Source organism: Eulemur rufifrons, chromosome 16 (assembly GCF_041146395.1).
Source record: "Eulemur rufifrons isolate Redbay chromosome 16, OSU_ERuf_1, whole genome shotgun sequence".
Classification (NCBI taxonomy): domain Eukaryota; kingdom Metazoa; phylum Chordata; class Mammalia; order Primates; family Lemuridae; genus Eulemur; species Eulemur rufifrons.
In genome coordinates this window covers 72,442,249-72,458,594 of record NC_090998.1, presented here as the reverse complement: position 1 = coordinate 72,458,594, position 16,346 = coordinate 72,442,249, and positions in this window count along the sequence as shown.

Genomic DNA, 16,346 nt, shown 5'->3' with positions numbered 1-16,346 from the left:
GGCTTCACTCCTGCTCATTTGCATGTCCCATTTCCATTGTCCGCAAGCGGGCGGGTTATGCCAGTGGTTCCCTGAAAGTGCCCCTCATGATTCTTTTTAAAAATGGTAGCCTCAAGCATGGAACACTGTGGTCAGTAGGTTTGGGGCTGGCTGCCAAGCACCATTTTTCTGTGGAATTGTCCCTCTGCTATCCTCATGGACACCACACGTTGTTTGCTTCAGGGATCGGCACCCAATACCAGCTGGACTCAACCCAGTCCTTTCTAAGGAATTTGAAATAAATGAAGCGTTTTAGTTGCAATCAGGCTGTTCCCTTGAATGGAAGAGAGGTCACCTTGGCTACTGCTGCTGGTGGCCTTTTTCCACCATCATGGAAATAAGGTGGAGAAAGAGATATGCAAAAAGAGATAAATGATGGCGGGGGTGGGTAGAAGCAGGTTCGAGATACAGTGTATTAAGGTAGGCTGCCTACTGTAAGAAACAACCCCAAATCACAGCGGCTTAATACAAGTTTATTTCTTGCTTATGCAAACTTCAAAGCTAATGATCTTGGTTGGACGGCTCTCCTGTGAGCACACTCCAAATGGTGACTCAGGGATCCAGGTTCCTTCCATCTCATATCTCCATCATCTTGTGGTTTCAAGATCCCCCTGGCATGGTCCAAGGCAGGAGAGGAGAGGAAGAGAGAGAACACTCTGTTACCAGGCCAGGAGGAGGCATGTATCACTTCCTTCCACACTCCGTTAGCCAGAATTCAGTCTCATAGTTCCTAAATGCAAGGAGGGCTAGGAAAGTTAACTTCAATTTGTGCCTACAAAGGTAACAAGAACCAGATATTGGTGAACACTAGAAGGATCTGCTCCATACAGGGAAAGAGAACCTCTTGGATTTCCACAGCTCCTTGATCTTGCTGTACAAGAGACATGGTTGGTCAAATCCAATATCCTCATTCAAGCTAGCACAAGGAGGTTTCCAGTATTTACAACCCCTAAACATGACTAACAAATGATGGAAACACTTCTCAGATGATAAAGCATTTTGAAAATCTCATTTAAGTTTCATACCAAGCCTGTGAGAGAGATCATATTATTTAATATTATCATTCTCATTTTTTTGATGAAGAAACAGAGTCTCCGAGAAATAATATAAATGTCCTAAGTCCCCATAGCAGCAAGTAGAGCCATGGCTAGAATTAAATCCTCTAGACTCCAAAGCTGGGCTCCCTTTCCTCTTTATTGTGTGCAACGCCTCTGGGAGGGAGATAATTAAACTCCTAACCCCTTAGTGTGAGTGGTTTTATTCGATTACTTACAGTCTGGAGGAAGACAGAATGACAGCAGGAAGCCACCACCTCTCGGGAGAAAAGGTACCTAGAAATGAAATGAAGGGTGCAGAGAAAAAAGTCCAGGCACACTAGACACTTCATCTTCTTCACAATTTTGCAGAGGTTCTGGTTGGAATTCAGAAAGAAAATCTGATCAAAGCCGAAAGGGTAGGAATCTTCTCTCTACAGAGGCCTGCATGTTGTGTTTGACATTGGAACGCACTCCAGAGTCTGACACGAAGAATGTACAGAAACCCCTGGAGGAAAGCAAGACAAATGGTGAAGACCTTGAATAATGACATCAAGATTAAAGGCACCAGGTTTTCACAGCCCGGGTGAGGAGGACAAGGATGAAGGAGAATTGTAACGCCACCTTTGTGCACAATAAATGATGAGGTAACCCTGGAATGACAGTGAACAGCTGCTTGGTTTCCTCAGAGCTAACAGCTGCTGCCTCTGCTGGGCTTTTTCCACCACCAGCTCCTTTGACACCCAGCCTAACAGAATTGATGATCAAGGCTCTCCCGTGTGGCAGGAAGCCTTTGCCGGGGGTAAGGTCTTTAAATGTTGCTGGAGCAAGAGCGGAAAGTGCCAGGTAGGAACAACCTTGACAGAATAAAGTGAACAACCGAAAGTGCTTAAAGCAAACCGTTAAGAGGCTGGCTGTGGATAGAGCTCTTGAGACAGCAGTTCCCAAAGGTCTTCGTGGACGTTTTCACTGGTCCCAGGCAAAAGGAGAAAAAGGACAATGTAGAAGGCTCTCTTTTAAATGTATTCCACTTCAAGGATTGCCCTTTATTTCAAGATTTCTTCCTAGTTTGGATATTAAAATGCCCTTTTATGAAATGATAATGACAGAAGACATCATTCTTTTTTTTTTTTTCTGTTATAGTCATGGCGAAATAAAATGTTGGCAACACTGTATCCGTCCTCAATTTATTTTTATTTTTTATTAGTCCATGACATTTAAAATTCTGGTACCCATTCAAAAGTCCAAAACTTTTTAAGAATCATTTGCAAAGAAATGAAAAAAAGAAGACAACTTAGAAAGCATACACACATATTTGAAGAATAAACCACACAAATTCCAAGGACAGATCGATGCTCAGGAGGGAAGTTAACAATAACATCTTGGAGGAAAGTCATAACACCAAACAGAAAAGGATTGAATAGTGGTTTCTATCAGCCTTAGGAATCCGAACTCTCTATGCCTTTCAAAGGCACATTGAAAAAGGGAGTGGATGGCTCGACCCAGCCTTGACTGTTATTCACAATTGTCTTTAAGGCGGGAAACACGGCTGACATGAAAAACTACGGGCTATTAAACCTTTCAGAGGGATTATAAAATACTAGCCAGGAGCCCGCTACAAAGATTTTTGACAATGGAGTGGTTCCCAATGTTCACAAGAGTACTGAGAAAAACAACAATGGCGGCTTTTTACACAAAGTGCAAAAGAAGGGTGAAAGAATAGGTAACTAAAATTCACCATGTAACTCTTGAATAGAAGCTGTAAATGTTTTCATACAAAGGGGACTACCTCTACCCTTCCCCTGCTTACACTTTAGGACCACAGTGCAGTACAAAATGAGACTGTTCTGGAAAGAAAAATACTCGTACTATAGTGCACAGGAACAGGGTAAAAAAGGAAGGCTTATTTGAAGATAGGTTTTCCTTGAATTTCAGATACCTATGCACCAATGTAATTGCAAAGTGCGACTTGCAATAACTTAAATACAGCTGGGATATAAGTAGAAACAAATAGTAAATGAAACGTAAAGACATTCATATTCACTGAAAACTGATAGCTTTCTTTCTCTTACCCAGGTCTATAACTTTCCAATGGAAAGGGAAATGATTGAGGAATATTTGGGGGAGGGATCTCCAATTTATTAAATACCTATTGAGGACCAGGCACCGTGCTAGAAACTCACAGACTTTATATATATTATCACATACACTTCTAACAACAACTTTCTGAGGTCAGTGTTTTGGCCCCATGTTCCAGATGAGAACACTGAGGCTGAATGACAATAAGATGCTTACCCAGAGTTTCCTAGCTACTAAGTGTCAGAGTCATGTATGTATTTTCGCCACTACTCTCAATATCCAGTCACCCTCTCTGCCTAGATGCAGAATGAATGGCTACAGAACTGGGATGGAGGCAGCCACTTCTCTCAGAATCCCTCCTCCCACCACTGCCTGCTGCATCACCTGAGTTGTTGATTCCAGTCTCCTAGGTCTGCCCTCCCTTGTGCTGAACTCTCTTATGGGATCACATTTAAATAAATTTACTTGTGCCTTCAGGTAAGCCCAGAAAGTCACTTGTGTATGTCAAACTAGAACAGACTTTATCTGATCAAATAATACGTAGTTATATATTAACGGAAAAGGACAAAAGAACAACTTACCTGCTGGGTAGAGGTAATGGCTCCATCTTATGAACAACCTGGAAAAGGGAGATCCACCACCTCCCAGGACCTGACCCTACCACAGCCCTGGTATACTGACCACTCCCCAGGACACACTGCCAACTACAGAAGCTGATGCCAAAAAGAAAAAAACAAACAAACAAACAAAAACAAACAAACAAAAAAAAACACCCACACCTAAAGACCATCACTACAAAGGCAAAACGACAAATAGAGAAGAAACAGAATTAATATAGTAGATAAATAACAAATGCTTAATAAGCATAAAAATCTCCAAATAAATATGAGACAACATTGGTAAAATGAAATAAGAACTGACAGAATAAGAAAGAAACAAGTGGAAAACCTGATTACAAAAAAACCATGATAGCTGAAATAAAATAACTCAATAATTGAGATGAATACCTCAAGGAATACATTTGAACAAATTGCTGAGCTGGGAGATCAAGGGCAATGGACTCTGCCATATCAAACCCAGAAAAGACAAAATGATGGAAATACATAAGGAAAGCTGAGAAATAAGGAGGACAGACATGGAAATGTCAACATGCATATAATGGGAGTCCAAGAAGGAGAAAAAATAACAAACAGAGGGCAGGCAATGTTCGAAGGGATGACAGAGAATTGACAGAATTAAGGAAATTCTTTTTAGCTTGAAAGTCCTTATAGAATGCTAAAAAAGATTAAGAAAAAAAAAAAAACCTGAATGAGTTATGTTGAAATTTATATCCAGCTAAACTATCTTTTCTTGTGACTATGCAATAAAATAGACTCAGAAGGTTTATCACACAAAAAACCCATTTTAAAAAACTCTTGAACAAAAGATATAAAAGGATGCCACAAAATAAACAAAAGGTAAATGAAAGTAAATTACTTAGAAATATTTGTTGTCAACCTAGGCATGGTGGCACATGCCTATAGTCCCAGCTACTTGGGAGGCTGAGGCATGAGGATCATTTGAGCCCAGGAGTTTGATTCCAGCCTGGACAACATAGTGAGACCCTAAGTCAAATAATTTAAAAAGTTGAAAAACTTTTTAAAAAGGTAAACAAAAATCGTCTTCAGACAAAATGGAATTTGAGACAGAAAAGCACAAGGGATAAACAGGGACATTACACATTAGAAAAAGAAACCAAGTTCAATAAAACATAATGACTATAAACATCTCTCCATTAAATAAAGCAACAGCTGGCAGAACTACAGGGAGAAACAGAAGGTACAATTGTTAGATATTTCACATACACTTTTCAGAAACTGATAGATCAAGCAGACAAACAAAAACTAACAATCACCACCACCAATGTATGGATCATTTGAAAAAACAATTAATAAAATTAAACACAGACCAAGCAGAGATTACACAAGCTTTCCAAGCAAATATAGAACACTCATAAAAATTAATCACAAAGTAAACTTTAATAAATTACAAAGAGTTAATATCTTACCAATCATGTTCAATAAAATTAGAAAGCAATAATAAAAGTATATTATTAATAAAAATTATTCTTAATGTCTAAAGCCAAAATATATTCGACTAAAGTAGCTCTTAAAGCAGAAATTCTAAGGAACATTAAGTATGCTTATAATTGAACAACATTAAAAATGCTGCCTGGATAAAATGAAACACAATTAAAGTAGTACCATCAAAGAGAATTTATAGCTTTAAGCAAATTTATTAGGGAATAAGAAATTGAAAGAAAATGAACAATACTTTGAATTCGTGAAACTGGGGAAAAAATTAAATTGGCCCAGTGAAATGTAAGGAAAAGAATAATAAATGGAAGCCTCAGAAATAAAATAGAGAAGATTAATAAACCCAAAAATGGACTGTTTGAAAAGATGAACAAAATAGACCCACCTCTAGTAAGACTGACTAGTAAGAAACAGAATAATCTGGGTGATTTTACCATTGAATGTACATTTTATAAAGATGCAGATATTATTCAAGGACCCGTATCAAACACATTAAAGTGGATCAGTGATGAAAGTAAACAATGTAAATAAACAGGACTTCACATGGAGAAATGGGGACAAAGTCCGTGGCATCAGATCCAATGGGCGACAAAGGGTTATTCTATACTTTGTGTAAGTACAATTTTGGAAAAAATAATAATAAAGTTAAAGCTTTCTTTACCTCCTACAAAAATACTTTTCAGGTGGGTTAAAAAGTTTGATGCTAAAAATGAAATCAATAGCAAAGCAAACGGATGATTATCTTATCTTGATTTGGGGAAGGATTTTATAAGCATCAACACAATAAAAGAAGCAACAAAGGAGAAAAAAATAGAGGCTTTGACTTCATTAAAATGAAATCTTTATAAAATAAAACTTTTTGTCCACAGAGTCACAAAAAAAATTAGATGCAAAAAGCAAATAGGAAAGAATATTTGCAACAAAAGCTACAAAAGAAAAAAATCTACAATATATTGTGCTTATGCCAATAAATAAGAAAAAATGAAACTAAACCTTATTAAAAGCTGAGCTAAAGAAAATCATTTTAACCATCCACAGAGAAAATACAACTGGCTACTAAACAAGAAAAACTATTCAATTAAACCTTAAACATTTCTGCATTTCCTACATTTTTTTGTTACCATATAATATCAGAGAAACATCCATATTTCAAGATGATTCCTTACTCAACAAATATTTAATGAACACTTTTTCTGATGTTAGGTACTGAGATCAGAAAATAGCATGAGTCCCTCCCCTCCTAAAGCTGAAAATGTGAGGGTGATGATGTGAGGGTAGAGCGAGCGCTGTAACACTGTTGCACACAAGATACGGTGGTATATCAAAAGCTCTGGTCCTTTTTGAGATGGGAAGAGATGGGAAGGCTGTAGGGGGTTAAAAAAAAGCTTGAGTTGGGTCTTGAAGGATAAGTAGGAGTTCTCCAGGTAAAGGAGGTGGGGAAGGGCATTGTGGGAAGGGAGCAGCATGTTCAGAAGCTCTGATGTGTCAGCTTCCTGGCCTGCTTGGTGATTGTGTGATCTGTTTGAGCCTCTTGGGAGGTTGCAGTGGGGGTGGAGGAAAGCCAGCAGGATAACGCCAAGGAGGTAGGACTGAACACATTCTGCAAAGGCCGCGTCCTGTTGCATTCGTGTCTGTATTCAGCAGGGACCAAATGTGATCTTAAGAGGCCTTCAAGGAGTACATCGTTAAGAGAGAACAAGCTGTGGGATAAGCAAAAAGAGGCTCATTTTACTTTAAATACGCTCTAGAAAGACCTGAGCAATGATCTCCACCTGGGAAGAACCAAGCCTTTGTCAGAACAGCCTAAAGGCCAGGCGCTGAGAATTTGCCCTGGTGTCCATGCTGGGTCCTGCTCGCTTCTATTGTTGCTTCCATCACGTCTTTTCTCTTGGTTACTGAGCACCCTGTACTTGCAGGGCTGCCTTAAAATAATCAGATAGGGTTGCGCCACTGGCTCTTTTAGTCTCATTATTGAGGGATTTCAGACACAGGGTTCTGATGCCAGGGCATATGAAGGTAACAAAGCAATGGACACAATGTGCTAAGACATCAGGAGTTTTCTTTTTATAAAATAGTAATGATATGACATTCTTTTTTCATCGAGGAATTCTTGAGTTTTGTAAGGCTGAATCCTGAATTTGACATTTTTGGCTATACCTGGGATTTGGTTAAAGATTAAATAACTGTATCTTTATTTCAATTGTATGAACTCAAAAACTAAAAAAACAAGTGAAGATACACACACTGAGAAAGTGGAGATTCAGTATTCTATGACTGAGCAAAAACATTTTAAAAAGCGTTTTAGTGTGTGTGTGTGTGTGTGTGTGTGTGTGTGTATGAAAGAGAGAAGAGAGAGAGACAGCAGCAAAAAAATAAATAAAAGAACTGGTGAGGAAAGATGAGTCACTGAGAATGTTTAAAACTATTTGGCTCCCCGAGGAGATGACCAGATAGTCAGCGAATGATTCAGCATGGGAAATAACCGGTGAGAGCAAACGCAAACAGTGGAGGGATAGGAAAGAGATCTCAGAGGTGGAAAAAAGTGGGGCCTTCACTTGCTGCCAAGAGTTTGTTTGTTTGTTTGTTTGTTTGTTTTTAGAGACTCAGTCTCACTCTGTTGCCCAGGTTGGAGGGCAGTGGTGCGTTCACAGCTCACTATAACCTCAGACTCCAGGACTCAAGCAATCCTCCTGCCTCAGCCTCCTCAATAGCTGGGGTTCCATCTAGGCGCCCCCACACCCGGCTAATATTTTTATTTTTTTGTAGAGATGGGGTTTGGCTATGTTGCCCAAGCTAGTCTCAAACTCCTGGCCTCAAGCAATCTTCCTACCTGGATTGCTACAGAGAATTTTAAAAAGATTATCTCTGGGGATTAATAAAATCCCCTGAGCTCCAACCTGCTTGTTCTAAAGGTGCCAAATAAGGTATAGTTGAGGAAGAACAGAAAGAAGAATCAGCCACTGGATTTAATTGCTAACACAAGGAGATCCTTTCCACTGAGAAACCTCTTGCTGGGCCTTGTTTGGGGGTTCTATCATTAGTATGGAAGCAGAAACAACTTTCCTTACACCGTGGCATACTGTTTACTTCTCCCCACTACGGCTCCCATCCCCGCCCCCATTATGGATCGGCAGGCAAACCCTGTTAAGAGGTTCCAGCAATTGCTGATGCCTGCAGCATTCAAGTGCTCCACTTTGTTCTGCTCTCATAAAACAATGCCCTCCGGAGTGGTTTGGGTCATGAGTGCTGTCTTAGTCCATTTGTGCTGCTATAACAAAATACGTGAGACTGGGTGATTTATAAATAACAGAAATTTATTCTTCCCAGTTCCGCAGGCTGGGAAGTCCAAGATCAAGGTGCCAGCAGGTTCAGTGTCTGGTGAGGGCCCAGTCTTTGCTTCCAAGGTGGCACTTTGAATGCTGTGCCCTCATGTGGCAGAAGGGATGGGAGGGCAAAAGAGGACAAACACTAGTTCCCTCCTGCCCTTTTATGATGCCACTAATCCCATTCATGGGGGCTTTACCCTCATAACTTAATTACCTCCTAAAGGCTCCACTTCTTAATACCATCACACTGGTGATTGAGATTATAATTTCAACATATGAATTTTCACATGTTGAAATTCAGACCATATGTTGCTATCCAGGCTATAGGAAGTACCTAGAGAGTAGTGCCCATGTGTCCATACAGCATCTTAACTGGCATCTCACATGATCACTTGGAGACGCCGTAAATATTGCTTGGTGCTACAGATTATCCATGCAAGAGCAAATATCCCAATCAAATTTCAAGCTCTAAGCAGCAAAGTCATCGTGCCACTTTAAATCTATATAGGGCTCCTTTCTAAAGAACTAAAGATGATTTAAAAAAAAACAAACAGCCTAAACTATCACACCTCAAATCTCCTATAAGTCAGAGAATTCATAGCTATCATTTGTTAAATGCTTAATATGTGGCAGACATTCATGTAAGCACTTATTAGTTGTATCACTTTGGGCAAATGATGTATTCTCTGTGGGCTTTAGTGTCTTTATCTGTAAAATGGGGAAAACAACATCTTCCTTGGGAATCCCAAATTCGTTTGCCCCCAAGTAGCTAAGTAGGTGGAGGGAGCTGGGTGCATGTGCTTGAGCAGTGACTGGGTGAGATGTGCCTGGCAACTTTGGCCTGTTCACCACCCTTGCTGCCTCCTTCCTGTAGGCAGATCCTGCCTTCCCACTTAGAGCAGCAGGAAGTGTGACACAGCTTTCCTAAGCTCCCTTACAGCAAGGATATTGGCATAGGAGCAAGTCTTGGCCAATTAAGAGCTCAGGGGACAGTTGGCTTCCTTCCTTCTTTTCTTTTCTTTTCTTTTCTTTTCTTTTCTTTTCTTTTCTTTTCTTTTGTTTTCTTTTCTTTCTTTTCCTTTTCTTTTTTAGAGACAGGGTCTCTCTCTGTCTCCCCAGCTGGAGTGCAGTGGTGTGATCATAGCTCACTGCAATCTCAAACTCCTGTGCTCAAGTGATCCTCTGCCACAGCCTCCCAAAGTGCTGGGAATACAAGCATGAGCCACTGTGCCCAGCCAACTAGGAGTTTTTTAAAAAGAAAAAAGAGATCAATGGGAAGACATGCCCTCTTCTTCACTGGATGTGATTGAGTCTGCATGTGACATGTGAGCCTTTGGAGGCATATGAGGGGGAACAACACAGTTGAGAAGCTGAAATCATTGGAGAGGACAGGGAAAACATCAACAGTGGGAAAGAAACAGTCCTTGACAACAATTCTGTGCCCCTGTGGAGACCCTGGAACTACCCTACCTGGGACTTCTTAATCGAGATATAAATCCTTACTTGAAGCAGCTATTAGCTGGGATCTTTAATCACTCACCAATAAAATCATCCCCACTGAATTGTGGCACACAACCAAGGTACGTTCCTCATCTGAAGAAGTGAGTGGCACTCAGCTCCTGTGGGTTGCTGTCAGATGAGGATTTTTCAAGAAGAGGAGAAATCCATATTTTTATATAAAACTTCAGAGTTGTAAATGTTGGCTCAAAGAAAAATGCTCAGGCCAAACAAAACACTTCTTCTGGCCAAGTTCAACCTATGGGCTGACGATTTTCAACCTCTCATCTATCTCATAGAGTTGTTACAAGAATTAAATTAAATGGGTGTAAAATAAGATCAGTAATCATAATAACAAAAACTCACATAGCACTTAATATGTGCCAGGCACTGTTCTGCTTGCTTTACCAAGTTAGTGTTTCTGCAGTAACTGATTTAGATCTCAATACAACCTTATGAGGGAGATGTAATTATTGCCTCCACATTACAGACACAGAAAGTAAGGCACAGAGAAGTGAAATAACTTGCTCTGGTCACACAGTCATGAAGTGGAGCAGGGGTTTAAACCACAGACGCAGGTGATCTGATTCAGATTTCACCACTCTTAATCAGTGCATTTTGCTTGTAAAACAACCAGTACAAGTTTCTGACCCATAATAGATATTCAACATTAAATTCCCTTCCCACATCCCCTTCTATGCTTTGAGAAAACTTTAGGGGCAGCATTAGGGATTTTTTGATGCTAAAGAACACAGTTTGGTATTTTAAATACTAATGAAAGTTGTCATTTCAATTGGGCCTCTCAGAAGCTGTTATGGTGTCCAAACAGATGATCAATATCAAAATAAATGGAATCTGTATGGTCTTGGCTGTGAGTTAGAACAGTGATGAGCACATCTGTGCTCAGCTCTTGGTCACCAAAGGACACAGGCTACACTGAGGATGGTGAAATGTTACATCTTCAAAGAAGGCCACCAACCTCCCATGGTGACTGCCACACTCCCCACCAGGGCTCCTGAGTAGTGTAGACTTGGATGGATGGATGGATGGATGGATGGATGGATTGATGGATGGATGGGCTTCCCAAAGGTATTCATCCATCAGCATAGACCAGGAGACACTGTTTTTTTGACTCTTCCATTCCAAGATGGAATAACTGAAATAAACTAGTGTCAAAATTACATCTATTTGGTTTAATTAACAACTGTAGAGTTTAATCAGTCTTCACAAAGCATTCCCTAAACATGGGCTTAGTGAAAGGAATTGATTCCACAGAAAGAAATGCAACTCCAAAAATGTTCATGACAACACTGATATTGAGGACAGGGTAAATACCGTACACTCAAATGTCAGCAGTAGAAAATGGTTTAAAGTAAATTTCAGTATCCCAATAGGATTGACTATTAGCCAACCATTAAAAACACTGTTCACAAAGGATCTGTAACAAAAGAATACTTATGATCCAATATTAAATGAGAAAATGATACAAATTGTTTATGGAGTATATGTAAAAATGTATCATTCAAGTGAATTTGTTTAAGCAACAAAAGACACTGAAAATGAGTCATTTAAGACAGGTAAATAATCTAACAAATATTGTTATTTAGTGATTACCCACTAAGTACTACAGATACAAAGTAATGAGAAGAAACAAAAAATTTTTCCTGCTTCCAAGATCTTTTAATATAGTTAAGGAGATTATAATTGCATTATGAAGAAATAGAGGGCAATTGGAAATGAACGATATGTAACAGTTGCTATACTATTCAGAGGAGAGAGAGAGACGACCCTTGGCTGTGGTGCTCCAGGGTGGGCTGTGAAGAGGAGGAGGGTGAGCTGACCCAGGGGCTCACTGGGATCTCAGTACACTCAAGGGCATTCCAGGCAGGGAGGGACGGGACGCAGAGTCTGGCTTCAGGTACGAAAGCATGCAAGGTATGTTTAGTGCGACTCGGTGGAAAAACTCTGGACCTTGGTTCGAATCCTGGCTCCGTGATTTCCCCTTTATGGGGTGTGTTAATCTCTAAGGTTTCATGATTTTCTACCATATACAAGAATGATAATGCATCTCATAGATTTCTGTGTGGATTTAACAAGATGATGATTATTATTATTATTTTAGAGATGGGCTTTCCCTCTGTCACCCAGGCTGGAGTGCAGTGGCACCATCATAGCTCACTGTAACCTTGAACTCTTGGGCTCAAGCAATCCTCCTGCCAAGGCTAAACAAGATTATTTGCATAGGATGCCCACAGGGCACATAATGGGAGCTGGTTACATGTTAATTCCTTTTGGTATCCCTTTGTCTTTCTCTCCAACGTTCTTTGTTCATTCATTCAGTTAGTCAGACACACATTCATTTGATCAGCATGTGCTGAGCACCCACCATACACCAGGTACTGGGCTGATCATGCTGTTTGCCACCAGCCAGCCCCATTCTCCACCCTGCCTGCCCTGTCTGTGCCCCGGGAGGCCCACTCCATGGACTACATCAGGCTCCCTTGCCCTTTGGCTTCCGGGTGGGTTTGGCCAGGAAACACTGGCCCGATATCTGAGGGTGGGAAGAGAAAGAAGTTAGGCAACTTACCCCATCTCCACTTGCTCCATGCGTCACCATGGTTGCAGCGGGTAGTCCCTTTTCCACAGTTCCAGTTCATGGCGTCTCCGAACACAGCTCCCTCCTCCTGTCCCTCCAGGCCCTGGGTGCCCACCATGCGTCACTAGTTCCTTTAGCCCTGTCTGAGTTTCTGTACATGATCCCTTTGTTAAATTCGCTTCAGTTAAACTCCTTTAAGAATGCCGTCTGCAGCCTGCTGGGACCTGACTGATACAAACCATGAACAAGGTAGGCAAGGCCCCTGCCCTCACGGGGCTTACATGCTGGTAAACAGCTGCATAAACAGAGTAATGCTGAGTACGGTGAAGAAAATAAAGTAAGGTAATGGGATAGGGAATGGCTGGGAGAGTCTACTTGAGGGGATGACATTTGAGCTGAGACCTAAAAGATGAGACGGAGCCAGCAGTCCAAAGATCTGTGGAACCCCTATTTCAGACAGCACAAGTGCACATGTAAAAGCCCTAAGGCGAGGACAAGCATGGGGTGTTGGGAGAATGAAAAGAGGCCAATGGGGCTGAGACTGGGGTGAGCCAGGAGAGAGCAGTGGGAGGCTGGCCAGAGAGGCAGGCAGGAACCAGTCAATGATGAGCGCAATGAAAGGGCCTTGGAGAAGGATTTGGACTTTAAGACTATCAGGAAATCCTGGCAGTGGCTCACGCCTATAATCCTAGCACTTTGGGAGGCCAAAGCAGGAGGATTACTTGATTCTAGGAGTTCAAGACTAGCCTGGGCAACACAGCAAGACCCCGTCTCTACAAAAAAAAAAAAAAAAAAAAAAACAATTTAAAAATTAGCTGGGTACGGTGGTGTGCACCTGTAGTTCTAGCTACCCAGGAGGCTGAGGCAGGAGGATGGCTTGAGCCCAGGAGTTTGAGGTTACAGTAAGCAACAATGACGCCACTAGACACTAGCCTGGGCAACAAAGCGAGACCCTGTCTCAAAAAAAAAAAAAAAAAAAAAAAGAGTATCAGGAAGTCTTTGAAGGGCTTCAGGTGGGGGAGTAATTTGAGTCATATTTTAAATCTATTGTCTTCTACTAGGTAGGCAATGGATTACATATCAGGCAAGAATTGGAGGCTATTGCTCCAGTCCAGGCCAGACTTGTTGGTCGCTTGAACTGGAGTGGCAGCAATGGAAGTGGGGAGATGGGAACGGGTTTGAGATCCACTTACACTATGATCCTGAGCTGTCATCATACTTCAGTTTTTCCCAGCTGGTGTCCTAGGCTCCTGGAGGATTGTGGACACTCTACTATATATTTTTTAACTTATATATTTTTTAATATATTTTTTATTTTTAAATTAATATAAATATATTCTGGATCATCTGCATGGCCACCTTATAACAGAATAATATCACATCATTTCAGTGGTCCCCATTTAGTTTTTTTTCTAAGACCTCCATGGTGCCAAATAATTGCCTACAGTGACAGCATTTAACCAATGGTGATGTTTTTATTGAAACAGAACATACGTAGAGAAAGTATAGCACTGATTGGTGCATAGCTCAATACACTGTCACAAGCTGAGCATCTCCAAAGAAGCAACACGTAATTTAAGAACTCAACACTACCAAGACTGTGGGAGCCTCTCTCCTGCCCTCTCCAAGCTACTAAGCACACACACAAAGGTAACCATCATCCTGACTTCTAACACCCTAGTTTAGTCTTGTTTGTTTTTGAACTTTGTTTGCATCAGAGAAGAGAGCAAAAGCAGGTTAAAGCAGAACTCTAAAAATGCCTTCCTGGGGGCTGGGCACGGTGGTTCTCACCTGTAACCCTAGCACTTTGGGAGGCCAATGCAGGAGAATTGCTTGAGCTTAGGAGTTCAAGACCAGCCTGAGCAAGAGCGAGACCCCGTCTCTACTAAAAAGAGAAAAAATGAGTGAGGCACAGTGGCGAGTGTCTGTAGTCCCAGCTACTTGGGAGGCTGAGGTGGGGGAATCCCTTGAGCCCAGGAGTTGGAAGATGTAGTGAGCCAGATTGCGCCACAGCACTCTAGCCAGGGCAACAGGAGGAGACTCTGTCTCCAAAAAAAAAAAAAAAAAAGAAAGAAAAGAAAAAAAAAATCCCACCCCAGGACGTGGTTAGTACGGGATTCCCACCAAGAACAGTCCCTCGGTTTCAGTTCCTGCTTCCTGGGCATTGTAATAAAGAACTGATCTCAGGAACTCAAAACCAGGTTATCCCCAAAGCAGGAAGCAATCTAATTAGCATATCATGGTGATATCATTGTTTGCCTGGTTCCGCATCAATGGGCACGGCCAGGCACAGCCGCATCGCTAGTACTGGGTATGTAGAATGTTTAAGTATTAAGACTGCAGCTCTTCTGCAGCCTTATATTTTCCTACACCTTAGGTGAGTCAGGAGATGTTAACAATCAAACGGTGATGCCTTGACTTTTGGCCTGGCTTTTCCAGTCTGCCCTCCGGCAGCCTTCTCAGATCCAGACCAAGAGATGTTTTTATTAAGCTAGAAGAAACATCCAGCTGAATCTGCTTCTAATCACATGTACTTCCTCACCTCCACCCCAGCAATCTTTATTCATTAGATGCCAGGGTCCAAACAGGGAGGCAGGCAAAGTTTGGTTTTGAAGTACTCTCCTGTTCATGCCAGCTCTACCCCTCCCTTTGTCCCCATGAGCTCATGCCTCCCGCTGGTCCCCAGGGCCCCTCACTAGAAATACACACACCGCTACCCACCAAAATGTAGCCATCTTTCTCTCATTCCCTCCTAATTCAGCTTTCTGTTATGTGACAATGGATGGTATTGGGTTAATCAGAGGAATGCCCAGTGTGGTATAATGGAAAGAGCACTGCATTTGGGAGTTAAGAGGCCTCGTTCTAGCTCTAATGTGTATTAGTTAGGGTAACTAATAGACAGTGAAAGAAACTTGACTTAGCAAAAAATAAACAAACAAACAAAACCCTCCAGTAATTAATTAATTCCTACAGAGATCAGCAGTCAGGCATGGCTGTATCAGGGTCTCCAACGATGTCACTGAGACAGACTCATTCTCTCCATCTCTTGGCACCACCTTCCTTGGCTCTCCACCCATGGTGACAAGGTGGTTGTTGACAGTCCCAAGCTTGCATCCTATCCTCTCAGTAACAATGGAGCATATGAACTTCTTGACAATTTCTTGAAATCAGGTCTCATTGGCTTTGATTGGCCTCCTGGGAACATAGGTCCCAATTCTCTGATCAGCCAGGCCTAGTTTGCATACTCATCCTAGATTTGGGAGTGAAGTTAGCACCACCCGAAATGTTGGGACCAAGAGTAGGAAGAGCTGATTCCCCAAAAGGACCGAGGCAGGCAAAAGCAGCAGATGTCCTCTTCAGCTATTAGTTAATCATGAGAGTTTGGCCTGTAATCCTAGCACTCTGGGAGGCCAAGGCTGGAGTATTGCTTTAGGTTAGGAGTTCAAGACCAGCCTGACCAAGAGCAAGAGCCCGTCTCTACCAAAAATGGAAAAATTAGCCAGGTGTGATGGTGAGCCTGTATTCTCAGCTACTCAGGAAGCTGAGGCAGGAGGATCTCTTGAGCCCAGGAGGTTGAGGTTGCTGTGAGCTAGGCTGACACCACGGCACTATAGCCCAGGTGACAGAGCAAGACTCCTCAAAAAAAAAAAAAAAAAAAAAAAAAAAAAATGAGAGCTTTGGCTCGGCACAGCATCTCTTG